Source organism: Pungitius pungitius, unplaced genomic scaffold, assembly GCF_949316345.1.
Source record: "Pungitius pungitius unplaced genomic scaffold, fPunPun2.1 scaffold_28, whole genome shotgun sequence".
NCBI lineage: Eukaryota > Metazoa > Chordata > Actinopteri > Perciformes > Gasterosteidae > Pungitius > Pungitius pungitius.
Genome location: NW_026909895.1, coordinates 80,963 through 105,982, shown reverse-complemented (window position 1 = coordinate 105,982; position 25,020 = coordinate 80,963). Strand labels below are relative to the sequence as shown.

General features: G+C 44.9%; 54 non-coding genes across 54 annotated transcripts; all 54 read right to left on the bottom strand.

Moving 5' to 3' along the window:
* Nucleotides 1-72: 72 nt before the first annotated feature.
* Nucleotides 73-191, bottom strand: LOC134121901 (5S ribosomal RNA). Its single transcript, XR_009953442.1, has one exon. It is a non-coding gene; the product is annotated as a 5S ribosomal RNA (ribosomal RNA).
* Nucleotides 192-530: 339 nt separating this feature from the next.
* LOC134121890 (5S ribosomal RNA) lies at nt 531-649 on the bottom strand. Its single transcript, XR_009953431.1, has one exon. It is a non-coding gene; the product is annotated as a 5S ribosomal RNA (ribosomal RNA).
* A 344-nt stretch (nt 650-993) lies between these two features.
* On the bottom strand, nt 994-1,112 carry LOC134121867 (5S ribosomal RNA). The gene has a single exon (XR_009953408.1). It is a non-coding gene; the product is annotated as a 5S ribosomal RNA (ribosomal RNA).
* Nucleotides 1,113-1,451: 339 nt separating this feature from the next.
* Nucleotides 1,452-1,570, bottom strand: LOC134122123 (5S ribosomal RNA). The gene has a single exon (XR_009953664.1). It is a non-coding gene; the product is annotated as a 5S ribosomal RNA (ribosomal RNA).
* A 343-nt stretch (nt 1,571-1,913) lies between these two features.
* LOC134121879 (5S ribosomal RNA) lies at nt 1,914-2,032 on the bottom strand. The gene has a single exon (XR_009953420.1). It is a non-coding gene; the product is annotated as a 5S ribosomal RNA (ribosomal RNA).
* A 344-nt stretch (nt 2,033-2,376) lies between these two features.
* Nucleotides 2,377-2,495, bottom strand: LOC134121868 (5S ribosomal RNA). The gene has a single exon (XR_009953409.1). It is a non-coding gene; the product is annotated as a 5S ribosomal RNA (ribosomal RNA).
* A 339-nt stretch (nt 2,496-2,834) lies between these two features.
* LOC134122122 (5S ribosomal RNA) lies at nt 2,835-2,953 on the bottom strand. The gene has a single exon (XR_009953663.1). It is a non-coding gene; the product is annotated as a 5S ribosomal RNA (ribosomal RNA).
* A 344-nt stretch (nt 2,954-3,297) lies between these two features.
* LOC134121856 (5S ribosomal RNA) lies at nt 3,298-3,416 on the bottom strand. Its single transcript, XR_009953397.1, has one exon. It is a non-coding gene; the product is annotated as a 5S ribosomal RNA (ribosomal RNA).
* A 339-nt stretch (nt 3,417-3,755) lies between these two features.
* Nucleotides 3,756-3,874, bottom strand: LOC134121845 (5S ribosomal RNA). Its single transcript, XR_009953386.1, has one exon. It is a non-coding gene; the product is annotated as a 5S ribosomal RNA (ribosomal RNA).
* Nucleotides 3,875-4,218: 344 nt separating this feature from the next.
* LOC134121652 (5S ribosomal RNA) lies at nt 4,219-4,337 on the bottom strand. Its single transcript, XR_009953193.1, has one exon. It is a non-coding gene; the product is annotated as a 5S ribosomal RNA (ribosomal RNA).
* Nucleotides 4,338-4,681: 344 nt separating this feature from the next.
* LOC134121834 (5S ribosomal RNA) lies at nt 4,682-4,800 on the bottom strand. Its single transcript, XR_009953375.1, has one exon. It is a non-coding gene; the product is annotated as a 5S ribosomal RNA (ribosomal RNA).
* Nucleotides 4,801-5,139: 339 nt separating this feature from the next.
* Nucleotides 5,140-5,258, bottom strand: LOC134121823 (5S ribosomal RNA). The gene has a single exon (XR_009953364.1). It is a non-coding gene; the product is annotated as a 5S ribosomal RNA (ribosomal RNA).
* Nucleotides 5,259-5,602: 344 nt separating this feature from the next.
* On the bottom strand, nt 5,603-5,721 carry LOC134121812 (5S ribosomal RNA). The gene has a single exon (XR_009953353.1). It is a non-coding gene; the product is annotated as a 5S ribosomal RNA (ribosomal RNA).
* A 339-nt stretch (nt 5,722-6,060) lies between these two features.
* On the bottom strand, nt 6,061-6,179 carry LOC134121801 (5S ribosomal RNA). The gene has a single exon (XR_009953342.1). It is a non-coding gene; the product is annotated as a 5S ribosomal RNA (ribosomal RNA).
* Nucleotides 6,180-6,577: 398 nt separating this feature from the next.
* On the bottom strand, nt 6,578-6,696 carry LOC134121790 (5S ribosomal RNA). The gene has a single exon (XR_009953331.1). It is a non-coding gene; the product is annotated as a 5S ribosomal RNA (ribosomal RNA).
* A 339-nt stretch (nt 6,697-7,035) lies between these two features.
* Nucleotides 7,036-7,154, bottom strand: LOC134121779 (5S ribosomal RNA). Its single transcript, XR_009953320.1, has one exon. It is a non-coding gene; the product is annotated as a 5S ribosomal RNA (ribosomal RNA).
* Nucleotides 7,155-7,552: 398 nt separating this feature from the next.
* Nucleotides 7,553-7,671, bottom strand: LOC134121768 (5S ribosomal RNA). Its single transcript, XR_009953309.1, has one exon. It is a non-coding gene; the product is annotated as a 5S ribosomal RNA (ribosomal RNA).
* Nucleotides 7,672-8,010: 339 nt separating this feature from the next.
* LOC134121651 (5S ribosomal RNA) lies at nt 8,011-8,129 on the bottom strand. Its single transcript, XR_009953192.1, has one exon. It is a non-coding gene; the product is annotated as a 5S ribosomal RNA (ribosomal RNA).
* Nucleotides 8,130-8,473: 344 nt separating this feature from the next.
* On the bottom strand, nt 8,474-8,592 carry LOC134121757 (5S ribosomal RNA). The gene has a single exon (XR_009953298.1). It is a non-coding gene; the product is annotated as a 5S ribosomal RNA (ribosomal RNA).
* A 339-nt stretch (nt 8,593-8,931) lies between these two features.
* On the bottom strand, nt 8,932-9,050 carry LOC134121745 (5S ribosomal RNA). Its single transcript, XR_009953286.1, has one exon. It is a non-coding gene; the product is annotated as a 5S ribosomal RNA (ribosomal RNA).
* Nucleotides 9,051-9,394: 344 nt separating this feature from the next.
* Nucleotides 9,395-9,513, bottom strand: LOC134121866 (5S ribosomal RNA). The gene has a single exon (XR_009953407.1). It is a non-coding gene; the product is annotated as a 5S ribosomal RNA (ribosomal RNA).
* Nucleotides 9,514-9,852: 339 nt separating this feature from the next.
* On the bottom strand, nt 9,853-9,971 carry LOC134122121 (5S ribosomal RNA). Its single transcript, XR_009953662.1, has one exon. It is a non-coding gene; the product is annotated as a 5S ribosomal RNA (ribosomal RNA).
* A 343-nt stretch (nt 9,972-10,314) lies between these two features.
* LOC134121734 (5S ribosomal RNA) lies at nt 10,315-10,433 on the bottom strand. The gene has a single exon (XR_009953275.1). It is a non-coding gene; the product is annotated as a 5S ribosomal RNA (ribosomal RNA).
* A 344-nt stretch (nt 10,434-10,777) lies between these two features.
* Nucleotides 10,778-10,896, bottom strand: LOC134121723 (5S ribosomal RNA). Its single transcript, XR_009953264.1, has one exon. It is a non-coding gene; the product is annotated as a 5S ribosomal RNA (ribosomal RNA).
* Nucleotides 10,897-11,235: 339 nt separating this feature from the next.
* Nucleotides 11,236-11,354, bottom strand: LOC134121712 (5S ribosomal RNA). Its single transcript, XR_009953253.1, has one exon. It is a non-coding gene; the product is annotated as a 5S ribosomal RNA (ribosomal RNA).
* A 344-nt stretch (nt 11,355-11,698) lies between these two features.
* Nucleotides 11,699-11,817, bottom strand: LOC134121865 (5S ribosomal RNA). Its single transcript, XR_009953406.1, has one exon. It is a non-coding gene; the product is annotated as a 5S ribosomal RNA (ribosomal RNA).
* Nucleotides 11,818-12,156: 339 nt separating this feature from the next.
* Nucleotides 12,157-12,275, bottom strand: LOC134122120 (5S ribosomal RNA). The gene has a single exon (XR_009953661.1). It is a non-coding gene; the product is annotated as a 5S ribosomal RNA (ribosomal RNA).
* A 343-nt stretch (nt 12,276-12,618) lies between these two features.
* Nucleotides 12,619-12,737, bottom strand: LOC134121701 (5S ribosomal RNA). Its single transcript, XR_009953242.1, has one exon. It is a non-coding gene; the product is annotated as a 5S ribosomal RNA (ribosomal RNA).
* A 344-nt stretch (nt 12,738-13,081) lies between these two features.
* LOC134121690 (5S ribosomal RNA) lies at nt 13,082-13,200 on the bottom strand. The gene has a single exon (XR_009953231.1). It is a non-coding gene; the product is annotated as a 5S ribosomal RNA (ribosomal RNA).
* A 339-nt stretch (nt 13,201-13,539) lies between these two features.
* Nucleotides 13,540-13,658, bottom strand: LOC134122119 (5S ribosomal RNA). The gene has a single exon (XR_009953660.1). It is a non-coding gene; the product is annotated as a 5S ribosomal RNA (ribosomal RNA).
* Nucleotides 13,659-14,002: 344 nt separating this feature from the next.
* Nucleotides 14,003-14,121, bottom strand: LOC134121679 (5S ribosomal RNA). Its single transcript, XR_009953220.1, has one exon. It is a non-coding gene; the product is annotated as a 5S ribosomal RNA (ribosomal RNA).
* Nucleotides 14,122-14,460: 339 nt separating this feature from the next.
* LOC134121668 (5S ribosomal RNA) lies at nt 14,461-14,579 on the bottom strand. Its single transcript, XR_009953209.1, has one exon. It is a non-coding gene; the product is annotated as a 5S ribosomal RNA (ribosomal RNA).
* Nucleotides 14,580-14,923: 344 nt separating this feature from the next.
* On the bottom strand, nt 14,924-15,042 carry LOC134121657 (5S ribosomal RNA). Its single transcript, XR_009953198.1, has one exon. It is a non-coding gene; the product is annotated as a 5S ribosomal RNA (ribosomal RNA).
* A 339-nt stretch (nt 15,043-15,381) lies between these two features.
* On the bottom strand, nt 15,382-15,500 carry LOC134121646 (5S ribosomal RNA). The gene has a single exon (XR_009953187.1). It is a non-coding gene; the product is annotated as a 5S ribosomal RNA (ribosomal RNA).
* A 398-nt stretch (nt 15,501-15,898) lies between these two features.
* Nucleotides 15,899-16,017, bottom strand: LOC134121634 (5S ribosomal RNA). Its single transcript, XR_009953175.1, has one exon. It is a non-coding gene; the product is annotated as a 5S ribosomal RNA (ribosomal RNA).
* Nucleotides 16,018-16,356: 339 nt separating this feature from the next.
* On the bottom strand, nt 16,357-16,475 carry LOC134121650 (5S ribosomal RNA). The gene has a single exon (XR_009953191.1). It is a non-coding gene; the product is annotated as a 5S ribosomal RNA (ribosomal RNA).
* A 344-nt stretch (nt 16,476-16,819) lies between these two features.
* Nucleotides 16,820-16,938, bottom strand: LOC134121623 (5S ribosomal RNA). Its single transcript, XR_009953164.1, has one exon. It is a non-coding gene; the product is annotated as a 5S ribosomal RNA (ribosomal RNA).
* Nucleotides 16,939-17,277: 339 nt separating this feature from the next.
* On the bottom strand, nt 17,278-17,396 carry LOC134121612 (5S ribosomal RNA). Its single transcript, XR_009953153.1, has one exon. It is a non-coding gene; the product is annotated as a 5S ribosomal RNA (ribosomal RNA).
* A 344-nt stretch (nt 17,397-17,740) lies between these two features.
* Nucleotides 17,741-17,859, bottom strand: LOC134121864 (5S ribosomal RNA). The gene has a single exon (XR_009953405.1). It is a non-coding gene; the product is annotated as a 5S ribosomal RNA (ribosomal RNA).
* Nucleotides 17,860-18,198: 339 nt separating this feature from the next.
* LOC134122118 (5S ribosomal RNA) lies at nt 18,199-18,317 on the bottom strand. The gene has a single exon (XR_009953659.1). It is a non-coding gene; the product is annotated as a 5S ribosomal RNA (ribosomal RNA).
* A 343-nt stretch (nt 18,318-18,660) lies between these two features.
* Nucleotides 18,661-18,779, bottom strand: LOC134121601 (5S ribosomal RNA). Its single transcript, XR_009953142.1, has one exon. It is a non-coding gene; the product is annotated as a 5S ribosomal RNA (ribosomal RNA).
* Nucleotides 18,780-19,123: 344 nt separating this feature from the next.
* LOC134121590 (5S ribosomal RNA) lies at nt 19,124-19,242 on the bottom strand. The gene has a single exon (XR_009953131.1). It is a non-coding gene; the product is annotated as a 5S ribosomal RNA (ribosomal RNA).
* A 339-nt stretch (nt 19,243-19,581) lies between these two features.
* LOC134121579 (5S ribosomal RNA) lies at nt 19,582-19,700 on the bottom strand. Its single transcript, XR_009953120.1, has one exon. It is a non-coding gene; the product is annotated as a 5S ribosomal RNA (ribosomal RNA).
* Nucleotides 19,701-20,044: 344 nt separating this feature from the next.
* Nucleotides 20,045-20,163, bottom strand: LOC134121863 (5S ribosomal RNA). The gene has a single exon (XR_009953404.1). It is a non-coding gene; the product is annotated as a 5S ribosomal RNA (ribosomal RNA).
* A 339-nt stretch (nt 20,164-20,502) lies between these two features.
* LOC134122117 (5S ribosomal RNA) lies at nt 20,503-20,621 on the bottom strand. The gene has a single exon (XR_009953658.1). It is a non-coding gene; the product is annotated as a 5S ribosomal RNA (ribosomal RNA).
* A 343-nt stretch (nt 20,622-20,964) lies between these two features.
* Nucleotides 20,965-21,083, bottom strand: LOC134121568 (5S ribosomal RNA). Its single transcript, XR_009953109.1, has one exon. It is a non-coding gene; the product is annotated as a 5S ribosomal RNA (ribosomal RNA).
* A 344-nt stretch (nt 21,084-21,427) lies between these two features.
* On the bottom strand, nt 21,428-21,546 carry LOC134121557 (5S ribosomal RNA). The gene has a single exon (XR_009953098.1). It is a non-coding gene; the product is annotated as a 5S ribosomal RNA (ribosomal RNA).
* A 339-nt stretch (nt 21,547-21,885) lies between these two features.
* Nucleotides 21,886-22,004, bottom strand: LOC134122116 (5S ribosomal RNA). The gene has a single exon (XR_009953657.1). It is a non-coding gene; the product is annotated as a 5S ribosomal RNA (ribosomal RNA).
* A 344-nt stretch (nt 22,005-22,348) lies between these two features.
* LOC134121546 (5S ribosomal RNA) lies at nt 22,349-22,467 on the bottom strand. The gene has a single exon (XR_009953087.1). It is a non-coding gene; the product is annotated as a 5S ribosomal RNA (ribosomal RNA).
* A 339-nt stretch (nt 22,468-22,806) lies between these two features.
* Nucleotides 22,807-22,925, bottom strand: LOC134121535 (5S ribosomal RNA). The gene has a single exon (XR_009953076.1). It is a non-coding gene; the product is annotated as a 5S ribosomal RNA (ribosomal RNA).
* Nucleotides 22,926-23,269: 344 nt separating this feature from the next.
* Nucleotides 23,270-23,388, bottom strand: LOC134121649 (5S ribosomal RNA). The gene has a single exon (XR_009953190.1). It is a non-coding gene; the product is annotated as a 5S ribosomal RNA (ribosomal RNA).
* A 344-nt stretch (nt 23,389-23,732) lies between these two features.
* LOC134121523 (5S ribosomal RNA) lies at nt 23,733-23,851 on the bottom strand. The gene has a single exon (XR_009953064.1). It is a non-coding gene; the product is annotated as a 5S ribosomal RNA (ribosomal RNA).
* Nucleotides 23,852-24,190: 339 nt separating this feature from the next.
* On the bottom strand, nt 24,191-24,309 carry LOC134121512 (5S ribosomal RNA). The gene has a single exon (XR_009953053.1). It is a non-coding gene; the product is annotated as a 5S ribosomal RNA (ribosomal RNA).
* Nucleotides 24,310-24,705: 396 nt separating this feature from the next.
* LOC134121549 (5S ribosomal RNA) lies at nt 24,706-24,824 on the bottom strand. The gene has a single exon (XR_009953090.1). It is a non-coding gene; the product is annotated as a 5S ribosomal RNA (ribosomal RNA).
* Nucleotides 24,825-25,020: the final 196 nt, after the last annotated feature.

The following is a 25,020-nucleotide window of genomic DNA, read 5'->3' as shown; positions in this document are numbered from 1 at the left end:
CCTTTCATATCCAACGTTAAAACAGGTGTACAATCTGCGGCGCTCGGCGGCTTTCGGAGAGAGAAGTGAAAAAGCTTACGGCACCTGGGATTCCCAGGCGGTCTTCCATCCAGGTACTAACCAGGCCCTGCTCTGCTTAGCTTCCGAGATCAGACGAGATCGGGCGGAACCAGAGAGGTATGGCCGTAAGCTGCTTTTTATCTTTTTCCTAATCCTTTATAATGCGTCAATGAATTATGACACGCCTGCCGTTGGCATCTTTGTGTGGGTTAAATAAGGGTATGCAAAGAAGGCTGTGACATCCCATGCCGAAAATTGGATGGACTAGAGAAGACCCGCCCAGGAGTCCCAGCCAATCGGTGAATGGCCATTGCAGTCCCCGCCACCTCAAATGGCCTGACGATGGTATGGACGTAAGCCACCTTTCATCTTCTTCCTATTGCATCTCTTCTACAATGTGAATTTTTTTTTACAATTGTGTAGGTGTACAATCTACGGCGCTGGGCGGCTTTCAGAGAGAGAAGTGAAAAAGCTTACGGCACCTGGGATTCCCAGGCGGTCTTCCATCCAGGTACTAACCAGGCCCTGCTCTGCTTAGCTTCCGAGATCAGACGAGATCGGGCGGAACCAGAGAGGTATGGCCGTAAGCTGCTTTTCATCTTTTTCCTAATCCTTTAAAACGTGTCAAAGATAATCAGAAGTTTCTTTTTCTAAAATTGAAGCAGTTCTTAGCATTGGCAAGAGAGGTTCCTAAAGCCTGAAGGTAACTTTACTTTTCTTCACTGGCAATTCTAACATGTTGGGTTAGCACCTGTATTTCAACGGCTAAATTACAAACAACAGTATGCCAATCGTAAATGTTGACCAACACTAATTTAGCAATCATGAAACGGAATCATTTTGGATAATATTGTCTAATTTCCTTTCATATCCAACGTTAAAACAGGTGTACAATCTGCGGCGCTCGGCGGCTTTCGGAGAGAGAAGTGAAAAAGCTTACGGCACCTGAGATTCCCAGGCGGTCTTCCATACAGGTACTAACCAGGCCCTGCTCTGCTTAGCTTCCGAGATCAGACGAGATCGGGCGGAACCAGAGAGGTATGGCCGTAAGCTGCTTTTTATCTTTTTCCTAATCCTTTATAATGCGTCAATGAATTATGACACGCCTGCCGTTGGCATCTTTGTGTGGGTTAAATAAGGGTATGCAAAGAAGGCTGTGACATCCCATGCCGAAAATTGGATGGACTAGAGAAGACCCGCCCAGGAGTCCCAGCCAATCGGTGAATGGCCATTGCAGTCCCCGCCACCTCAAATGGCCTGACGATGGTATGGACGTAAGCCACCTTTCATCTTCTTCCTATTGCATCTCTTCTACAATGTGAATTTTTTTTTACAATTGTGTAGGTGTACAATTTACGGCGCTGGGCGGCTTTCAGAGAGAGAAGTGAAAAAGCTTACGGCACCTGGGATTCCCAGGCGGTCTTCCATCCAGGTACTAACCAGGCCCTGCTCTGCTTAGCTTCCGAGAACAGACGAGATCGGGCGGAACCAGAGAGGTATGGACGTAAGCTGCTTTTCATCTTTTTCCTAATCCTTTAAAACGTGTCAAAGATAATCAGAAGTTTCTTTTTCTAAAATTGAAGCAGTTCTTAGCATTGGCAAGAGAGGTTCCTAAAGCCTGAAGGTAACTTTACTTTTCTTCACTGGCAATTCTAACATGTTGGGTTAGCACCTGTATTTCAACGGCTAAATTACAAACAACAGTATGCCAATCGTAAATGTTGACCAACACTAATTTAGCAATCATGAAACGGAATCATTTTGGATAATATTGTCTAATTTCCTTTCATATCCAACGTTAAAACAGGTGTACAATTGCGGCGCTCGGCGGCTTTCGGAGAGAGAAGTGAAAAAGCTTACGGCACCTGGGATTCCCAGGCGGTCTTCCATCCAGGTACTAACCAGGCCCTGCTCTGCTTAGCTTCCGAGATCAGACGAGATCGGGCGGAACCAGAGAGGTATGGCCGTAAGCTGCTTTTCATCTTTTTCCTAATCCTTTAAAACGTGTCAAAGATAATCAGAAGTTTCTTTTTCTAAAATTGAAGCAGTTCTTAGCATTGGCAAGAGAGGTTCCTAAAGCCTGAAGGTAACTTTACTTTTCTTCACTGGCAATTCTAACATGTTGGGTTAGCACCTGTATTTCAACGGCTAAATTACAAACAACAGTATGCCAATGGTAAATGTTGACCAACACTAATTTAGCAATCATGAAACGGAATCATTTTGGATAATATTGTCTAATTTCCTTTCATATCCAACGTTAAAACAGGTGTACAATCTGCGGCGCTCGGCGGCTTTCGGAGAGAGAAGTGAAAAAGCTTACGGCACCTGGGATTCCCAGGCGGTCTTCCATCCAGGTACTAACCAGGCCCTGCTCTGCTTAGCTTCCGAGATCAGACGAGATCGGGCGGAACCAGAGAGGTATGGCCGTAAGCTGCTTTTTATCTTTTTCCTAATCCTTTATAATGCGTCAATGAATTATGACACGCCTGCCGTTGGCATCTTTGTGTGGGTTAAATAAGGGTATGCAAAGAAGGCTGTGACATCCCATGCCGAAAATTGGATGGACTAGAGAAGACCCGCCCAGGGGTCCCAGCCAATCGGTGAATGGCCATTGCAGTCCCCGCCATCTCAAATGGCCTGACGATGGTACGGACGTAAGCCACCTTTCATCTTCTTCCTATTGCATCTCTTCTACAATGTGAATTTTTTTTTACAATTGTGTAGGTGTACAATTTACGGCGCTGGGCGGCTTTCAGAGAGAGAAGTGAAAAAGCTTACGGCACCTGGGATTCCCAGGCGGTCTTCCATCCAGGTACTAACCAGGCCCTGCTCTGCTTAGCTTCCGAGAACAGACGAGATCGGGCGGAACCAGAGAGGTATGGACGTAAGCTGCTTTTCATCTTTTTCCTAATCCTTTAAAACGTGTCAAAGATAATCAGAAGTTTCTTTTTCTAAAATTGAAGCAGTTCTTAGCATTGGCAAGAGAGGTTCCTAAAGCCTGAAGGTAACTTTACTTTTCTTCACTGGCAATTCTAACATGTTGGGTTAGCACCTGTATTTCAACGGCTAAATTACAAACAACAGTATGCCAATCGTAAATGTTGACCAACACTAATTTAGCAATCATGAAACGGAATCATTTTGGATAATATTGTCTAATTTCCTTTCATATCCAACGTTAAAACAGGTGTACAATCTGCGGCGCTCGGCGGCTTTCGGAGAGAGAAGTGAAAAAGCTTACGGCACCTGGGATTCCCAGGCGGTCTTCCATCCAGGTACTAACCAGGCCCTGCTCTGCTTAGCTTCCGAGATCAGACGAGATCGGGCGGAACCAGAGAGGTATGGCCGTAAGCTGCTTTTTATCTTTTTCCTAATCCTTTATAATGCGTCAATGAATTATGACACGCCTGCCGTTGGCATCTTTGTGTGGGTTAAATAAGGGTATGCAAAGAAGGCTGTGACATCCCATGCCGAAAATTGGATGGACTAGAGAAGACCCGCCCAGGAGTCCCAGCCAATCGGTGAATGGCCATTGCAGTCCCCGCCACCTCAAATGGCCTGACGATGGTATGGACGTAAGCCACCTTTCATCTTCTTCCTATTGCATCTCTTCTACAATGTGAATTTTTTTTTACAATTGTGTAGGTGTACAATCTACGGCGCTGGGCGGCTTTCAGAGAGAGAAGTTAAAAAGCTTACGGCACCTGGGATTCCCAGGCGGTCTTCCATCCAGGTACTAACCAGGCCCTGCTCTGCTTAGCTTCCGAGATCAGACGAGATCGGGCGGAACCAGAGAGGTATGGCCGTAAGCTGCTTTTCATCTTTTTCCTAATCCTTTAAAACGTGTCAAAGATAATCAGAAGTTTCTTTTTCTAAAATTGAAGCAGTTCTTAGCATTGGCAAGAGAGGTTCCTAAAGCCTGAAGGTAACTTTACTTTTCTTCACTGGCAATTCTAACATGTTGGGTTAGCACCTGTATTTCAACGGCTAAATTACAAACAACAGTATGCCAATCGTAAATGTTGACCAACACTAATTTAGCAATCATGAAACGGAATCATTTTGGATAATATTGTCTAATTTCCTTTCATATCCAACGTTAAAACAGGTGTACAATCTGCGGCGCTCGGCGGCTTTCGGAGAGAGAAGTGAAAAAGCTTACGGCACCTGGGATTCCCAGGCGGTCTTCCATCCAGGTACTAACCAGGCCCTGCTCTGCTTAGCTTCCGAGATCAGACGAGATCGGGCGGAACCAGAGAGGTATGGACGTAAGCTGCTTTTCATCTTTTTCCTAATCCTTTAAAACGTGTCAAAGATAATCAGAAGTTTCTTTTTCTAAAATTGAAGCAGTTCTTAGCATTGGCAAGAGAGGTTCCTAAAGCCTGAAGGTAACTTTACTTTTCTTCACTGGCAATTCTAACATGTTGGGTTAGCACCTGTATTTCAACGGCTAAATTACAAACAACAGTATGCCAATGGTAAATGTTGACCAACACTAATTTAGCAATCATGAAACGGAATCATTTTGGATAATATTGTCTAATTTCCTTTCATATCCAACGTTAAAACAGGTGTACAATCTGCGGCGCTCGGCGGCTTTCGGAGAGAGAAGTGAAAAAGCTTACGGCACCTGGGATTCCCAGGCGGTCTTCCATCCAGGTACTAACCAGGCCCTGCTCTGCTTAGCTTCCGAGATCAGACGAGATCGGGCGGAACCAGAGAGGTATGGCCGTAAGCTGCTTTTTATCTTTTTCCTAATCCTTTATAATGCGTCAATGAATTATGACACGCCTGCCGTTGGCATCTTTGTGTGGGTTAAATAAGGGTATGCAAAGAAGGCTGTGACATCCCATGCCGAAAATTGGATGGACTAGAGAAGACCCGCCCAGGGGTCCCAGCCAATCGGTGAATGGCCATTGCAGTCCCCGCCATCTCAAATGGCCTGACGATGGTACGGACGTAAGCCACCTTTCATCTTCTTCCTATTGCATCTCTTCTACAATGTGAATTTTTTTTTACAATTGTGTAGGTGTACAATCTACGGCGCTGGGCGGCTTTCAGAGAGAGAAGTTAAAAAGCTTACGGCACCTGGGATTCCCAGGCGGTCTTCCATCCAGGTACTAACCAGGCCCTGCTCTGCTTAGCTTCCGAGATCAGACGAGATCGGGCGGAACCAGAGAGGTATGGCCGTAAGCTGCTTTTCATCTTTTTCCTAATCCTTTAAAACGTGTCAAAGATAATCAGAAGTTTCTTTTTCTAAAATTGAAGCAGTTCTTAGCATTGGCAAGAGAGGTTCCTAAAGCCTGAAGGTAACTTTACTTTTCTTCACTGGCAATTCTAACATGTTGGGTTAGCACCTGTATTTCAACGGCTAAATTACAAACAACAGTATGCCAATCGTAAATGTTGACCAACACTAATTTAGCAATCATGAAACGGAATCATTTTGGATAATATTGTCTAATTTCCTTTCATATCCAACGTTAAAACAGGTGTACAATCTGCGGCGCTCGGCGGCTTTCGGAGAGAGAAGTGAAAAAGCTTACGGCACCTGGGATTCCCAGGCGGTCTTCCATCCAGGTACTAACCAGGCCCTGCTCTGCTTAGCTTCCGAGATCAGACGAGATCGGGCGGAACCAGAGAGGTATGGCCGTAAGCTGCTTTTTATCTTTTTCCTAATCCTTTATAATGCGTCAATGAATTATGACACGCCTGCCGTTGGCATCTTTGTGTGGGTTAAATAAGGGTATGCAAAGAAGGCTGTGACATCCCATGCCGAAAATTGGATGGACTAGAGAAGACCCGCCCAGGAGTCCCAGCCAATCGGTGAATGGCCATTGCAGTCCCCGCCACCTCAAATGGCCTGACGATGGTATGGACGTAAGCCACCTTTCATCTTCTTCCTATTGCATCTCTTCTACAATGTGAATTTTTTTTTACAATTGTGTAGGTGTACAAGCTACGGCGCTGGGCGGCTTTCAGAGAGAGAAGTGAAAAAGCTTACGGCACCTGGGATTCCCAGGCGGTCTTCCATCCAGGTACTAACCAGGCCCTGCTCTGCTTAGCTTCCGAGATCAGACGAGATCGGGCGGAACCAGAGAGGTATGGCCGTAAGCTGCTTTTTATCTTTTTCCTAATCCTTTATAATGCGTCAAAGATAATCAGAAGAGTTTCTTTTTCTAAAATTGAAGCAGTTCTTAGGATTGGCAAGAGAGGTTTCTAAAACCTGAAGGTAACTTTACTTTTCTTCACTGGCAATTCTAACATGTTGGGTTAGCACCTGTATTTCAACGGCTAAATTACAAACAAAAGTATGCCAATTGTTAAATGTTGATCAACACTAATTTAGCAACCATGAAACGGAATCATTTTGGATAATATTGTCTAATTGCCTTTCATATCCAACGTTAAAACAACACTAAACATGCATCTCTTCAACAATGTGATATACTTTTTGTAATTTGTAGGTGTACAATCTGCGGCGCTCGGCGGCTTTCGGTGAGAGAAGTGAAAAAGCTTACGGCACCTGGGATTCCCAGGCGGTCTTCCATCCAGGTACTAACCAGGCCCTGCTCTGCTTAGCTTCCGAGATCAGACGAGATCGGGCGGAACCAGAGAGGTATGGCCGTAAGCTGCTTTTTATTTTTTTCCTAATCCTTTATAATGCGTCAATGAATTATGACACGCCTGCCGTTGGCATCTTTGTGTGGGTTAAATAAGGGTATGCAAAGAAGGCTGTGACATCCCATGCCGAAAATTGGATGGACTAGAGAAGACCCGCCCAGGAGTCCCAGCCAATCGGTGAATGGCCATTGCAGTCCCCGCCACCTCAAATGGCCTGACGATGGTATGGACGTAAGCCACCTTTCATCTTCTTCCTATTGCATCTCTTCTACAATGTGAATTTTTTTTTACAATTGTGTAGGTGTACAAGCTACGGCGCTGGGCGGCTTTCAGAGAGAGAAGTGAAAAAGCTTACGGCACCTGGGATTCCCAGGCGGTCTTCCATCCAGGTACTAACCAGGCCCTGCTCTGCTTAGCTTCCGAGATCAGACGAGATCGGGCGGAACCAGAGAGGTATGGCCGTAAGCTGCTTTTTATCTTTTTCCTAATCCTTTATAATGCGTCAAAGATAATCAGAAGAGTTTCTTTTTCTAAAATTGAAGCAGTTCTTAGGATTGGCAAGAGAGGTTTCTAAAACCTGAAGGTAACTTTACTTTTCTTCACTGGCAATTCTAACATGTTGGGTTAGCACCTGTATTTCAACGGCTAAATTACAAACAAAAGTATGCCAATTGTTAAATGTTGATCAACACTAATTTAGCAACCATGAAACGGAATCATTTTGGATAATATTGTCTAATTGCCTTTCATATCCAACGTTAAAACAACACTAAACATGCATCTCTTCAACAATGTGATATACTTTTTGTAATTTGTAGGTGTACAATCTGCGGCGCTCGGCGGCTTTCGGTGAGAGAAGTGAAAAAGCTTACGGCACCTGGGATTCCCAGGCGGTCTTCCATCCAGGTACTAACCAGGCCCTGCTCTGCTTAGCTTCCGAGATCAGACGAGATCGGGCGGAACCAGAGAGGTATGGCCGTAAGCTGCTTTTTATTTTTTTCCTAATCCTTTATAATGCGTCAATGAATTATGACACGCCTGCCGTTGGCATCTTTGTGTGGGTTAAATAAGGGTATGCAAAGAAGGCTGTGACATCCCATGCCGAAAATTGGATGGACTAGAGAAGACCCGCCCAGGAGTCCCAGCCAATCGGTGAATGGCCATTGCAGTCCCCGCCACCTCAAATGGCCTGACGATGGTATGGACGTAAGCCACCTTTCATCTTCTTCCTATTGCATCTCTTCTACAATGTGAATTTTTTTTTACAATTGTGTAGGTGTACAATCTACGGCGCTGGGCGGCTTTCAGAGAGAGAAGTGAAAAAGCTTACGGCACCTGGGATTCCCAGGCGGTCTTCCATCCAGGTACTAACCAGGCCCTGCTCTGCTTAGCTTCCGAGATCAGACGAGATCGGGCGGAACCAGAGAGGTATGGACGTAAGCTGCTTTTCATCTTTTTCCTAATCCTTTAAAACGTGTCAAAGATAATCAGAAGTTTCTTTTTCTAAAATTGAAGCAGTTCTTAGCATTGGCAAGAGAGGTTCCTAAAGCCTGAAGGTAACTTTACTTTTCTTCACTGGCAATTCTAACATGTTGGGTTAGCACCTGTATTTCAACGGCTAAATTACAAACAACAGTATGCCAATGGTAAATGTTGACCAACACTAATTTAGCAATCATGAAACGGAATCATTTTGGATAATATTGTCTAATTTCCTTTCATATCCAACGTTAAAACAGGTGTACAATCTGCGGCGCTCGGCGGCTTTCGGAGAGAGAAGTGAAAAAGCTTACGGCACCTGGGATTCCCAGGCGGTCTTCCATCCAGGTACTAACCAGGCCCTGCTCTGCTTAGCTTCCGAGATCAGACGAGATCGGGCGGAACCAGAGAGGTATGGCCGTAAGCTGCTTTTTATCTTTTTCCTAATCCTTTATAATGCGTCAATGAATTATGACACGCCTGCCGTTGGCATCTTTGTGTGGGTTAAATAAGGGTATGCAAAGAAGGCTGTGACATCCCATGCCGAAAATTGGATGGACTAGAGAAGACCCGCCCAGGAGTCCCAGCCAATCGGTGAATGGCCATTGCAGTCCCCGCCACCTCAAATGGCCTGACGATGGTATGGACGTAAGCCACCTTTCATCTTCTTCCTATTGCATCTCTTCTACAATGTGAATTTTTTTTTACAATTGTGTAGGTGTACAATCTACGGCGCTGGGCGGCTTTCAGAGAGAGAAGTGAAAAAGCTTACGGCACCTGGGATTCCCAGGCGGTCTTCCATCCAGGTACTAACCAGGCCCTGCTCTGCTTAGCTTCCGAGATCAGACGAGATCGGGCGGAACCAGAGAGGTATGGCCGTAAGCTGCTTTTCATCTTTTTCCTAATCCTTTAAAACGTGTCAAAGATAATCAGAAGTTTCTTTTTCTAAAATTGAAGCAGTTCTTAGCATTGGCAAGAGAGGTTCCTAAAGCCTGAAGGTAACTTTACTTTTCTTCACTGGCAATTCTAACATGTTGGGTTAGCACCTGTATTTCAACGGCTAAATTACAAACAACAGTATGCCAATCGTAAATGTTGACCAACACTAATTTAGCAATCATGAAACGGAATCATTTTGGATAATATTGTCTAATTTCCTTTCATATCCAACGTTAAAACAGGTGTACAATCTGCGGCGCTCGGCGGCTTTCGGAGAGAGAAGTGAAAAAGCTTACGGCACCTGAGATTCCCAGGCGGTCTTCCATACAGGTACTAACCAGGCCCTGCTCTGCTTAGCTTCCGAGATCAGACGAGATCGGGCGGAACCAGAGAGGTATGGCCGTAAGCTGCTTTTTATCTTTTTCCTAATCCTTTATAATGCGTCAATGAATTATGACACGCCTGCCGTTGGCATCTTTGTGTGGGTTAAATAAGGGTATGCAAAGAAGGCTGTGACATCCCATGCCGAAAATTGGATGGACTAGAGAAGACCCGCCCAGGAGTCCCAGCCAATCGGTGAATGGCCATTGCAGTCCCCGCCACCTCAAATGGCCTGACGATGGTATGGACGTAAGCCACCTTTCATCTTCTTCCTATTGCATCTCTTCTACAATGTGAATTTTTTTTTACAATTGTGTAGGTGTACAATTTACGGCGCTGGGCGGCTTTCAGAGAGAGAAGTGAAAAAGCTTACGGCACCTGGGATTCCCAGGCGGTCTTCCATCCAGGTACTAACCAGGCCCTGCTCTGCTTAGCTTCCGAGAACAGACGAGATCGGGCGGAACCAGAGAGGTATGGACGTAAGCTGCTTTTCATCTTTTTCCTAATCCTTTAAAACGTGTCAAAGATAATCAGAAGTTTCTTTTTCTAAAATTGAAGCAGTTCTTAGCATTGGCAAGAGAGGTTCCTAAAGCCTGAAGGTAACTTTACTTTTCTTCACTGGCAATTCTAACATGTTGGGTTAGCACCTGTATTTCAACGGCTAAATTACAAACAACAGTATGCCAATCGTAAATGTTGACCAACACTAATTTAGCAATCATGAAACGGAATCATTTTGGATAATATTGTCTAATTTCCTTTCATATCCAACGTTAAAACAGGTGTACAATTGCGGCGCTCTGCGGCTTTCGGAGAGAGAAGTGAAAAAGCTTACGGCACCTGGGATTCCCAGGCGGTCTTCCATCCAGGTACTAACCAGGCCCTGCTCTGCTTAGCTTCCGAGATCAGACGAGATCGGGCGGAACCAGAGAGGTATGGCCGTAAGCTGCTTTTCATCTTTTTCCTAATCCTTTAAAACGTGTCAAAGATAATCAGAAGTTTCTTTTTCTAAAATTGAAGCAGTTCTTAGCATTGGCAAGAGAGGTTCCTAAAGCCTGAAGGTAACTTTACTTTTCTTCACTGGCAATTCTAACATGTTGGGTTAGCACCTGTATTTCAACGGCTAAATTACAAACAACAGTATGCCAATGGTAAATGTTGACCAACACTAATTTAGCAATCATGAAACGGAATCATTTTGGATAATATTGTCTAATTTCCTTTCATATCCAACGTTAAAACAGGTGTACAATCTGCGGCGCTCGGCGGCTTTCGGAGAGAGAAGTGAAAAAGCTTACGGCACCTGGGATTCCCAGGCGGTCTTCCATCCAGGTACTAACCAGGCCCTGCTCTGCTTAGCTTCCGAGATCAGACGAGATCGGGCGGAACCAGAGAGGTATGGCCGTAAGCTGCTTTTTATCTTTTTCCTAATCCTTTATAATGCGTCAATGAATTATGACACGCCTGCCGTTGGCATCTTTGTGTGGGTTAAATAAGGGTATGCAAAGAAGGCTGTGACATCCCATGCCGAAAATTGGATGGACTAGAGAAGACCCGCCCAGGAGTCCCAGCCAATCGGTGAATGGCCATTGCAGTCCCCGCCACCTCAAATGGCCTGACGATGGTATGGACGTAAGCCACCTTTCATCTTCTTCCTATTGCATCTCTTCTACAATGTGAATTTTTTTTTACAATTGTGTAGGTGTACAATCTACGGCGCTGGGCGGCTTTCAGAGAGAGAAGTGAAAAAGCTTACGGCACCTGGGATTCCCAGGCGGTCTTCCATCCAGGTACTAACCAGGCCCTGCTCTGCTTAGCTTCCGAGATCAGACGAGATCGGGCGGAACCAGAGAGGTATGGCCGTAAGCTGCTTTTCATCTTTTTCCTAATCCTTTAAAACGTGTCAAAGATAATCAGAAGTTTCTTTTTCTAAAATTGAAGCAGTTCTTAGCATTGGCAAGAGAGGTTCCTAAAGCCTGAAGGTAACTTTACTTTTCTTCACTGGCAATTCTAACATGTTGGGTTAGCACCTGTATTTCAACGGCTAAATTACAAACAACAGTATGCCAATCGTAAATGTTGACCAACACTAATTTAGCAATCATGAAACGGAATCATTTTGGATAATATTGTCTAATTTCCTTTCATATCCAACGTTAAAACAGGTGTACAATCTGCGGCGCTCGGCGGCTTTCGGAGAGAGAAGTGAAAAAGCTTACGGCACCTGAGATTCCCAGGCGGTCTTCCATACAGGTACTAACCAGGCCCTGCTCTGCTTAGCTTCCGAGATCAGACGAGATCGGGCGGAACCAGAGAGGTATGGCCGTAAGCTGCTTTTTATCTTTTTCCTAATCCTTTATAATGCGTCAATGAATTATGACACGCCTGCCGTTGGCATCTTTGTGTGGGTTAAATAAGGGTATGCAAAGAAGGCTGTGACATCCCATGCCGAAAATTGGATGGACTAGAGAAGACCCGCCCAGGAGTCCCAGCCAATCGGTGAATGGCCATTGCAGTCCCCGCCACCTCAAATGGCCTGACGATGGTATGGACGTAAGCCACCTTTCATCTTCTTCCTATTGCATCTCTTCTACAATGTGAATTTTTTTTTACAATTGTGTAGGTGTACAATTTACGGCGCTGGGCGGCTTTCAGAGAGAGAAGTGAAAAAGCTTACGGCACCTGGGATTCCCAGGCGGTCTTCCATCCAGGTACTAACCAGGCCCTGCTCTGCTTAGCTTCCGAGAACAGACGAGATCGGGCGGAACCAGAGAGGTATGGACGTAAGCTGCTTTTCATCTTTTTCCTAATCCTTTAAAACGTGTCAAAGATAATCAGAAGTTTCTTTTTCTAAAATTGAAGCAGTTCTTAGCATTGGCAAGAGAGGTTCCTAAAGCCTGAAGGTAACTTTACTTTTCTTCACTGGCAATTCTAACATGTTGGGTTAGCACCTGTATTTCAACGGCTAAATTACAAACAACAGTATGCCAATCGTAAATGTTGACCAACACTAATTTAGCAATCATGAAACGGAATCATTTTGGATAATATTGTCTAATTTCCTTTCATATCCAACGTTAAAACAGGTGTACAATTGCGGCGCTCGGCGGCTTTCGGAGAGAGAAGTGAAAAAGCTTACGGCACCTGGGATTCCCAGGCGGTCTTCCATCCAGGTACTAACCAGGCCCTGCTCTGCTTAGCTTCCGAGATCAGACGAGATCGGGCGGAACCAGAGAGGTATGGCCGTAAGCTGCTTTTCATCTTTTTCCTAATCCTTTAAAACGTGTCAAAGATAATCAGAAGTTTCTTTTTCTAAAATTGAAGCAGTTCTTAGCATTGGCAAGAGAGGTTCCTAAAGCCTGAAGGTAACTTTACTTTTCTTCACTGGCAATTCTAACATGTTGGGTTAGCACCTGTATTTCAACGGCTAAATTACAAACAACAGTATGCCAATGGTAAATGTTGACCAACACTAATTTAGCAATCATGAAACGGAATCATTTTGGATAATATTGTCTAATTTCCTTTCATATCCAACGTTAAAACAGGTGTACAATCTGCGGCGCTCGGCGGCTTTCGGAGAGAGAAGTGAAAAAGCTTACGGCACCTGGGATTCCCAGGCGGTCTTCCATCCAGGTACTAACCAGGCCCTGCTCTGCTTAGCTTCCGAGATCAGACGAGATCGGGCGGAACCAGAGAGGTATGGCCGTAAGCTGCTTTTTATCTTTTTCCTAATCCTTTATAATGCGTCAATGAATTATGACACGCCTGCCGTTGGCATCTTTGTGTGGGTTAAATAAGGGTATGCAAAGAAGGCTGTGACATCCCATGCCGAAAATTGGATGGACTAGAGAAGACCCGCCCAGGGGTCCCAGCCAATCGGTGAATGGCCATTGCAGTCCCCGCCATCTCAAATGGCCTGACGATGGTACGGACGTAAGCCACCTTTCATCTTCTTCCTATTGCATCTCTTCTACAATGTGAATTTTTTTTTACAATTGTGTAGGTGTACAATTTACGGCGCTGGGCGGCTTTCAGAGAGAGAAGTGAAAAAGCTTACGGCACCTGGGATTCCCAGGCGGTCTTCCATCCAGGTACTAACCAGGCCCTGCTCTGCTTAGCTTCCGAGAACAGACGAGATCGGGCGGAACCAGAGAGGTATGGACGTAAGCTGCTTTTCATCTTTTTCCTAATCCTTTAAAACGTGTCAAAGATAATCAGAAGTTTCTTTTTCTAAAATTGAAGCAGTTCTTAGCATTGGCAAGAGAGGTTCCTAAAGCCTGAAGGTAACTTTACTTTTCTTCACTGGCAATTCTAACATGTTGGGTTAGCACCTGTATTTCAACGGCTAAATTACAAACAACAGTATGCCAATGGTAAATGTTGACCAACACTAATTTAGCAATCATGAAACGGAATCATTTTGGATAATATTGTCTAATTTCCTTTCATATCCAACGTTAAAACAGGTGTACAATCTGCGGCGCTCGGCGGCTTTCGGAGAGAGAAGTGAAAAAGCTTACGGCACCTGGGATTCCCAGGCGGTCTTCCATCCAGGTACTAACCAGGCCCTGCTCTGCTTAGCTTCCGAGATCAGACGAGATCGGGCGGAACCAGAGAGGTATGGCCGTAAGCTGCTTTTTATCTTTTTCCTAATCCTTTATAATGCGTCAATGAATTATGACACGCCTGCCGTTGGCATCTTTGTGTGGGTTAAATAAGGGTATGCAAAGAAGGCTGTGACATCCCATGCCGAAAATTGGATGGACTAGAGAAGACCCGCCCAGGGGTCCCAGCCAATCGGTGAATGGCCATTGCAGTCCCCGCCATCTCAAATGGCCTGACGATGGTACGGACGTAAGCCACCTTTCATCTTCTTCCTATTGCATCTCTTCTACAATGTGAATTTTTTTTTACAATTGTGTAGGTGTACAATCTACGGCGCTGGGCGGCTTTCAGAGAGAGAAGTTAAAAAGCTTACGGCACCTGGGATTCCCAGGCGGTCTTCCATCCAGGTACTAACCAGGCCCTGCTCTGCTTAGCTTCCGAGATCAGACGAGATCGGGCGGAACCAGAGAGGTATGGCCGTAAGCTGCTTTTCATCTTTTTCCTAATCCTTTAAAACGTGTCAAAGATAATCAGAAGTTTCTTTTTCTAAAATTGAAGCAGTTCTTAGCATTGGCAAGAGAGGTTCCTAAAGCCTGAAGGTAACTTTACTTTTCTTCACTGGCAATTCTAACATGTTGGGTTAGCACCTGTATTTCAACGGCTAAATTACAAACAACAGTATGCCAATCGTAAATGTTGACCAACACTAATTTAGCAATCATGAAACGGAATCATTTTGGATAATATTGTCTAATTTCCTTTCATATCCAACGTTAAAACAGGTGTACAATCTGCGGCGCTCGGCGGCTTTCGGAGAGAGAAGTGAAAAAGCTTACGGCACCTGGGATTCCCAGGCGGTCTTCCATCCAGGTACTAACCAGGCCCTGCTCTGCTTAGCTTCCGAGATCAGACGAGATCGGGCGGAACCAGAGAGGTATGGCCGTAAGCTGCTTTTTATCTTTTTCCTAATCCTTTATAATGCGTCAATGAATTATGACACGCCTGCCGTTGGCATCTTTGTGTGGGTTAAATAAGGGTATGCAAAGAAGGCTGTGACATCCCATGCCGAAAATTGGATGGACTAGAGAAGACCCGCCCAGGAGTCCCAGCCAATCGGTGAATGGCCATTGCAGTCCCCGCCACCTCAAATGGCCTGACGATGGTATGGACGTAAGCCACCTTTCATCTTCTTCCTATTGCATCTCTTCTACAATGTGAATTTTTTTTTACAATTGTGTAGGTGTACAAGCTACGGCGCTGGGCGGCTTTCAGAGAGAGAAGTGAAAAAGCTTACGGCACCTGGGATTCCCAGGCGGTCTTCCATCCAGGTACTAACCAGGCCCTGCTCTGCTTAGCTTCCGAGATCAGACGAGATCGGGCGGAACCAGAGAGGTATGGCCGTAAGCTGCTTTTTATCTTTTTCCTAATCCTTTATAATGCGTCAAAGATAATCAGAAGAGTTTCTTTTTCTAAAATTGAAGCAGTTCTTAGGATTGGCAAGAGAGGTTTCTAAAACCTGAAGGTAACTTTACTTTTCTTCACTGGCAATTCTAACATGTTGGGTTAGCACCTGTATTTCAACGGCTAAATTACAAACAAAAGTATGCCAATTGTTAAATGTTGATCAACACTAATTTAGCAACCATGAAACGGAATCATTTTGGATAATATTGTCTAATTGCCTTTCATATCCAACGTTAAAACAACACTAAACATGCATCTCTTCAACAATGTGATATACTTTTTGTAATTTGTAGGTGTACAATCTGCGGCGCTCGGCGGCTTTCGGTGAGAGAAGTGAAAAAGCTTACGGCACCTGGGATTCCCAGGCGGTCTTCCATCCAGGTACTAACCAGGCCCTGCTCTGCTTAGCTTCCGAGATCAGACGAGATCGGGCGGAACCAGAGAGGTATGGCCGTAAGCTGCTTTTTATTTTTTTCCTAATCCTTTATAATGCGTCAATGAATTATGACACGCCTGCCGTTGGCATCTTTGTGTGGGTTAAATAAGGGTATGCAAAGAAGGCTGTGACATCCCATGCCGAAAATTGGATGGACTAGAGAAGACCCGCCCAGGAGTCCCAGCCAATCGGTGAATGGCCATTGCAGTCCCCGCCACCTCAAATGGCCTGACGATGGTATGGACGTAAGCCACCTTTCATCTTCTTCCTATTGCATCTCTTCTACAATGTGAATTTTTTTTTACAATTGTGTAGGTGTACAATCTACGGCGCTGGGCGGCTTTCAGAGAGAGAAGTGAAAAAGCTTACGGCACCTGGGATTCCCAGGCGGTCTTCCATCCAGGTACTAACCAGGCCCTGCTCTGCTTAGCTTCCGAGATCAGACGAGATCGGGCGGAACCAGAGAGGTATGGACGTAAGCTGCTTTTCATCTTTTTCCTAATCCTTTAAAACGTGTCAAAGATAATCAGAAGTTTCTTTTTCTAAAATTGAAGCAGTTCTTAGCATTGGCAAGAGAGGTTCCTAAAGCCTGAAGGTAACTTTACTTTTCTTCACTGGCAATTCTAACATGTTGGGTTAGCACCTGTATTTCAACGGCTAAATTACAAACAACAGTATGCCAATGGTAAATGTTGACCAACACTAATTTAGCAATCATGAAACGGAATCATTTTGGATAATATTGTCTAATTTCCTTTCATATCCAACGTTAAAACAGGTGTACAATCTGCGGCGCTCGGCGGCTTTCGGAGAGAGAAGTGAAAAAGCTTACGGCACCTGGGATTCCCAGGCGGTCTTCCATCCAGGTACTAACCAGGCCCTGCTCTGCTTAGCTTCCGAGATCAGACGAGATCGGGCGGAACCAGAGAGGTATGGCCGTAAGCTGCTTTTTATCTTTTTCCTAATCCTTTATAATGCGTCAATGAATTATGACACGCCTGCCGTTGGCATCTTTGTGTGGGTTAAATAAGGGTATGCAAAGAAGGCTGTGACATCCCATGCCGAAAATTGGATGGACTAGAGAAGACCCGCCCAGGAGTCCCAGCCAATCGGTGAATGGCCATTGCAGTCCCCGCCACCTCAAATGGCCTGACGATGGTATGGACGTAAGCCACCTTTCATCTTCTTCCTATTGCATCTCTTCTACAATGTGAATTTTTTTTTACAATTGTGTAGGTGTACAATCTACGGCGCTGGGCGGCTTTCAGAGAGAGAAGTGAAAAAGCTTACGGCACCTGGGATTCCCAGGCGGTCTTCCATCCAGGTACTAACCAGGCCCTGCTCTGCTTAGCTTCCGAGATCAGACGAGATCGGGCGGAACCAGAGAGGTATGGCCGTAAGCTGCTTTTCATCTTTTTCCTAATCCTTTAAAACGTGTCAAAGATAATCAGAAGTTTCTTTTTCTAAAATTGAAGCAGTTCTTAGCATTGGCAAGAGAGGTTCCTAAAGCCTGAAGGTAACTTTACTTTTCTTCACTGGCAATTCTAACATGTTGGGTTAGCACCTGTATTTCAACGGCTAAATTACAAACAACAGTATGCCAATCGTAAATGTTGACCAACACTAATTTAGCAATCATGAAACGGAATCATTTTGGATAATATTGTCTAATTTCCTTTCATATCCAACGTTAAAACAGGTGTACAATCTGCGGCGCTCGGCGGCTTTCGGAGAGAGAAGTGAAAAAGCTTACGGCACCTGAGATTCCCAGGCGGTCTTCCATACAGGTACTAACCAGGCCCTGCTCTGCTTAGCTTCCGAGATCAGACGAGATCGGGCGGAACCAGAGAGGTATGGCCGTAAGCTGCTTTTTATCTTTTTCCTAATCCTTTATAATGCGTCAATGAATTATGACACGCCTGCCGTTGGCATCTTTGTGTGGGTTAAATAAGGGTATGCAAAGAAGGCTGTGACATCCCATGCCGAAAATTGGATGGACTAGAGAAGACCCGCCCAGGAGTCCCAGCCAATCGGTGAATGGCCATTGCAGTCCCCGCCACCTCAAATGGCCTGACGATGGTATGGACGTAAGCCACCTTTCATCTTCTTCCTATTGCATCTCTTCTACAATGTGAATTTTTTTTTACAATTGTGTAGGTGTACAATTTACGGCGCTGGGCGGCTTTCAGAGAGAGAAGTGAAAAAGCTTACGGCACCTGGGATTCCCAGGCGGTCTTCCATCCAGGTACTAACCAGGCCCTGCTCTGCTTAGCTTCCGAGAACAGACGAGATCGGGCGGAACCAGAGAGGTATGGACGTAAGCTGCTTTTCATCTTTTTCCTAATCCTTTAAAACGTGTCAAAGATAATCAGAAGTTTCTTTTTCTAAAATTGAAGCAGTTCTTAGCATTGGCAAGAGAGGTTCCTAAAGCCTGAAGGTAACTTTACTTTTCTTCACTGGCAATTCTAACATGTTGGGTTAGCACCTGTATTTCAACGGCTAAATTACAAACAACAGTATGCCAATCGTAAATGTTGACCAACACTAATTTAGCAATCATGAAACGGAATCATTTTGGATAATATTGTCTAATTTCCTTTCATATCCAACGTTAAAACAGGTGTACAATTGCGGCGCTCGGCGGCTTTCGGAGAGAGAAGTGAAAAAGCTTACGGCACCTGGGATTCCCAGGCGGTCTTCCATCCAGGTACTAACCAGGCCCTGCTCTGCTTAGCTTCCGAGATCAGACGAGATCGGGCGGAACCAGAGAGGTATGGCCGTAAGCTGCTTTTCATCTTTTTCCTAATCCTTTAAAACGTGTCAAAGATAATCAGAAGTTTCTTTTTCTAAAATTGAAGCAGTTCTTAGCATTGGCAAGAGAGGTTCCTAAAGCCTGAAGGTAACTTTACTTTTCTTCACTGGCAATTCTAACATGTTGGGTTAGCACCTGTATTTCAACGGCTAAATTACAAACAACAGTATGCCAATGGTAAATGTTGACCAACACTAATTTAGCAATCATGAAACGGAATCATTTTGGATAATATTGTCTAATTTCCTTTCATATCCAACGTTAAAACAGGTGTACAATCTGCGGCGCTCGGCGGCTTTCGGAGAGAGAAGTGAAAAAGCTTACGGCACCTGGGATTCCCAGGCGGTCTTCCATCCAGGTACTAACCAGGCCCTGCTCTGCTTAGCTTCCGAGATCAGACGAGATCGGGCGGAACCAGAGAGGTATGGCCGTAAGCTGCTTTTTATCTTTTTCCTAATCCTTTATAATGCGTCAATGAATTATGACACGCCTGCCGTTGGCATCTTTGTGTGGGTTAAATAAGGGTATGCAAAGAAGGCTGTGACATCCCATGCCGAAAATTGGATGGACTAGAGAAGACCCGCCCAGGAGTCCCAGCCAATCGGTGAATGGCCATTGCAGTCCCCGCCACCTCAAATGGCCTGACGATGGTATGGACGTAAGCCACCTTTCATCTTCTTCCTATTGCATCTCTTCTACAATGTGAATTTTTTTTTACAATTGTGTAGGTGTACAATCTACGGCGCTGGGCGGCTTTCAGAGAGAGAAGTGAAAAAGCTTACGGCACCTGGGATTCCCAGGCGGTCTTCCATCCAGGTACTAACCAGGCCCTGCTCTGCTTAGCTTCCGAGATCAGACGAGATCGGGCGGAACCAGAGAGGTATGGCCGTAAGCTGCTTTTCATCTTTTTCCTAATCCTTTAAAACGTGTCAAAGATAATCAGAAGTTTCTTTTTCTAAAATTGAAGCAGTTCTTAGCATTGGCAAGAGAGGTTCCTAAAGCCTGAAGGTAACTTTACTTTTCTTCACTGGCAATTCTAACATGTTGGGTTAGCACCTGTATTTCAACGGCTAAATTACAAACAACAGTATGCCAATCGTAAATGTTGACCAACACTAATTTAGCAATCATGAAACGGAATCATTTTGGATAATATTGTCTAATTTCCTTTCATATCCAACGTTAAAACAGGTGTACAATCTGCGGCGCTCGGCGGCTTTCGGAGAGAGAAGTGAAAAAGCTTACGGCACCTGAGATTCCCAGGCGGTCTTCCATACAGGTACTAACCAGGCCCTGCTCTGCTTAGCTTCCGAGATCAGACGAGATCGGGCGGAACCAGAGAGGTATGGCCGTAAGCTGCTTTTTATCTTTTTCCTAATCCTTTATAATGCGTCAATGAATTATGACACGCCTGCCGTTGGCATCTTTGTGTGGGTTAAATAAGGGTATGCAAAGAAGGCTGTGACATCCCATGCCGAAAATTGGATGGACTAGAGAAGACCCGCCCAGGAGTCCCAGCCAATCGGTGAATGGCCATTGCAGTCCCCGCCACCTCAAATGGCCTGACGATGGTATGGACGTAAGCCACCTTTCATCTTCTTCCTATTGCATCTCTTCTACAATGTGAATTTTTTTTTACAATTGTGTAGGTGTACAATTTACGGCGCTGGGCGGCTTTCAGAGAGAGAAGTGAAAAAGCTTACGGCACCTGGGATTCCCAGGCGGTCTTCCATCCAGGTACTAACCAGGCCCTGCTCTGCTTAGCTTCCGAGAACAGACGAGATCGGGCGGAACCAGAGAGGTATGGACGTAAGCTGCTTTTCATCTTTTTCCTAATCCTTTAAAACGTGTCAAAGATAATCAGAAGTTTCTTTTTCTAAAATTGAAGCAGTTCTTAGCATTGGCAAGAGAGGTTCCTAAAGCCTGAAGGTAACTTTACTTTTCTTCACTGGCAATTCTAACATGTTGGGTTAGCACCTGTATTTCAACGGCTAAATTACAAACAACAGTATGCCAATCGTAAATGTTGACCAACACTAATTTAGCAATCATGAAACGGAATCATTTTGGATAATATTGTCTAATTTCCTTTCATATCCAACGTTAAAACAGGTGTACAATTGCGGCGCTCGGCGGCTTTCGGAGAGAGAAGTGAAAAAGCTTACGGCACCTGGGATTCCCAGGCGGTCTTCCATCCAGGTACTAACCAGGCCCTGCTCTGCTTAGCTTCCGAGATCAGACGAGATCGGGCGGAACCAGAGAGGTATGGCCGTAAGCTGCTTTTCATCTTTTTCCTAATCCTTTAAAACGTGTCAAAGATAATCAGAAGTTTCTTTTTCTAAAATTGAAGCAGTTCTTAGCATTGGCAAGAGAGGTTCCTAAAGCCTGAAGGTAACTTTACTTTTCTTCACTGGCAATTCTAACATGTTGGGTTAGCACCTGTATTTCAACGGCTAAATTACAAACAACAGTATGCCAATGGTAAATGTTGACCAACACTAATTTAGCAATCATGAAACGGAATCATTTTGGATAATATTGTCTAATTTCCTTTCATATCCAACGTTAAAACAGGTGTACAATCTGCGGCGCTCGGCGGCTTTCGGAGAGAGAAGTGAAAAAGCTTACGGCACCTGGGATTCCCAGGCGGTCTTCCATCCAGGTACTAACCAGGCCCTGCTCTGCTTAGCTTCCGAGATCAGACGAGATCGGGCGGAACCAGAGAGGTATGGCCGTAAGCTGCTTTTTATCTTTTTCCTAATCCTTTATAATGCGTCAATGAATTATGACACGCCTGCCGTTGGCATCTTTGTGTGGGTTAAATAAGGGTATGCAAAGAAGGCTGTGACATCCCATGCCGAAAATTGGATGGACTAGAGAAGACCCGCCCAGGGGTCCCAGCCAATCGGTGAATGGCCATTGCAGTCCCCGCCATCTCAAATGGCCTGACGATGGTACGGACGTAAGCCACCTTTCATCTTCTTCCTATTGCATCTCTTCTACAATGTGAATTTTTTTTTACAATTGTGTAGGTGTACAATTTACGGCGCTGGGCGGCTTTCAGAGAGAGAAGTGAAAAAGCTTACGGCACCTGGGATTCCCAGGCGGTCTTCCATCCAGGTACTAACCAGGCCCTGCTCTGCTTAGCTTCCGAGAACAGACGAGATCGGGCGGAACCAGAGAGGTATGGACGTAAGCTGCTTTTCATCTTTTTCCTAATCCTTTAAAACGTGTCAAAGATAATCAGAAGTTTCTTTTTCTAAAATTGAAGCAGTTCTTAGCATTGGCAAGAGAGGTTCCTAAAGCCTGAAGGTAACTTTACTTTTCTTCACTGGCAATTCTAACATGTTGGGTTAGCACCTGTATTTCAACGGCTAAATTACAAACAACAGTATGCCAATCGTAAATGTTGACCAACACTAATTTAGCAATCATGAAACGGAATCATTTTGGATAATATTGTCTAATTTCCTTTCATATCCAACGTTAAAACAGGTGTACAATCTGCGGCGCTCGGCGGCTTTCGGAGAGAGAAGTGAAAAAGCTTACGGCACCTGGGATTCCCAGGCGGTCTTCCATCCAGGTACTAACCAGGCCCTGCTCTGCTTAGCTTCCGAGATCAGACGAGATCGGGCGGAACCAGAGAGGTATGGCCGTAAGCTGCTTTTTATCTTTTTCCTAATCCTTTATAATGCGTCAATGAATTATGACACGCCTGCCCTTGGCATCTTTGTGTGGGTTAAATAAGGGTATGCAAAGAAGGCTGTGACATCCCATGCCGAAAATTGGATGGACTAGAGAAGACCCGCCCAGGAGTCCCAGCCAATCGGTGAATGGCCATTGCAGTCCCCGCCACCTCAAATGGCCTGACGATGGTATGGACGTAAGCCACCTTTCATCTTCTTCCTATTGCATCTCTTCTACAATGTGAATTTTTTTTTACAATTGTGTAGGTGTACAATCTACGGCGCTGGGCGGCTTTCAGAGAGAGAAGTTAAAAAGCTTACGGCACCTGGGATTCCCAGGCGGTCTTCCATCCAGGTACTAACCAGGCCCTGCTCTGCTTAGCTTCCGAGATCAGACGAGATCGGGCGGAACCAGAGAGGTATGGCCGTAAGCTGCTTTTCATCTTTTTCCTAATCCTTTAAAACGTGTCAAAGATAATCAGAAGTTTCTTTTTCTAAAATTGAAGCAGTTCTTAGCATTGGCAAGAGAGGTTCCTAAAGCCTGAAGGTAACTTTACTTTTCTTCACTGGCAATTCTAACATGTTGGGTTAGCACCTGTATTTCAACGGCTAAATTACAAACAACAGTATGCCAATCGTAAATGTTGACCAACACTAATTTAGCAATCATGAAACGGAATCATTTTGGATAATATTGTCTAATTTCCTTTCATATCCAACGTTAAAACAGGTGTACAATCTGCGGCGCTCGGCGGCTTTCGGAGAGAGAAGTGAAAAAGCTTACGGCACCTGGGATTCCCAGGCGGTCTTCCATCCAGGTACTAACCAGGCCCTGCTCTGCTTAGCTTCCGAGATCAGACGAGATCGGGCGGAACCAGAGAGGTATGGACGTAAGCTGCTTTTCATCTTTTTCCTAATCCTTTAAAACGTGTCAAAGATAATCAGAAGTTTCTTTTTCTAAAATTGAAGCAGTTCTTAGCATTGGCAAGAGAGGTTCCTAAAGCCTGAAGGTAACTTTACTTTTCTTCACTGGCAATTCTAACATGTTGGGTTAGCACCTGTATTTCAACGGCTAAATTACAAACAACAGTATGCCAATGGTAAATGTTGACCAACACTAATTTAGCAATCATGAAACGGAATCATTTTGGATAATATTGTCTAATTTCCTTTCATATCCAACGTTAAAACAGGTGTACAATCTGCGGCGCTCGGCGGCTTTCGGAGAGAGAAGTGAAAAAGCTTACGGCACCTGGGATTCCCAGGCGGTCTTCCATCCAGGTACTAACCAGGCCCTGCTCTGCTTAGCTTCCGAGATCAGACGAGATCGGGCGGAACCAGAGAGGTATGGCCGTAAGCTGCTTTTTATCTTTTTCCTAATCCTTTATAATGCGTCAATGAATTATGACACGCCTGCCGTTGGCATCTTTGTGTGGGTTAAATAAGGGTATGCAAAGAAGGCTGTGACATCCCATGCCGAAATTTGGATGGACTAGAGAAGACCCGCCCAGGAGTCCCAGCCAATCGGTGAATGGCCATTGCAGTCCCCGCCACCTCAAATGGCCTGACGATGGTATGGACGTAAGCCACCTTTCATCTTCTTCCTATTGCATCTCTTCTACAATGTGAATTTTTTTTTACAATTGTGTAGGTGTACAATCTACGGCGCTGGGCGGCTTTCAGAGAGAGAAGTTAAAAAGCTTACGGCACCTGGGATTCCCAGGCGGTCTTCCATCCAGGTACTAACCAGGCCCTGCTCTGCTTAGCTTCCGAGATCAGACGAGATCGGGCGGAACCAGAGAGGTATGGCCGTAAGCTGCTTTTCATCTTTTTCCTAATCCTTTAAAACGTGTCAAAGATAATCAGAAGTTTCTTTTTCTAAAATTGAAGCAGTTCTTAGCATTGGCAAGAGAGGTTTCTAAAACCTGAAGGTAACTTTACTTTTCTTCACTGGCAATTCTAACATGTTGGGTTAGCACCTGTATTTCAACGGCTAAATTACAAACAAAAGTATGCCAATTGTTAAATGTTGATCAACACTAATTTAGCAACCATGAAACGGAATCATTTTGGATAATATTGTCTAATTGCCTTTCATATCCAACGTTAAAACAACACTAAACATGCATCTCTTCAACAATGTGATATACTTTTTGTAATTTGTAGGTGTACAATCTGCGGCGCTCGGCGGCTTTCGGTGAGAGAAGTGAAAAAGCTTACGGCACCTGGGATTCCCAGGCGGTCTTCCATCCAGGTACTAACCAGGCCCTGCTCTGCTTAGCATCCGAGATCAGACGAGATCGGGCGGAACCAGAGAGGTATGGCCGTAAGCTGCTTTTTATCTTTTTCCTAATCCTTTATAATGCGTCAAAAAATTATGTCACGCCTGCCGTTGGCATCTTTGTGTGGGTTAAATAAGGGTATGCAAAGAAGGCTGTGACATCCTATGGCGAAAATTGGATGGACTAGAGAAGACCCGCCCAGGAGTCCCAGCCAATCGGTGGATGGCCATTGCAGTCCCCGCCACC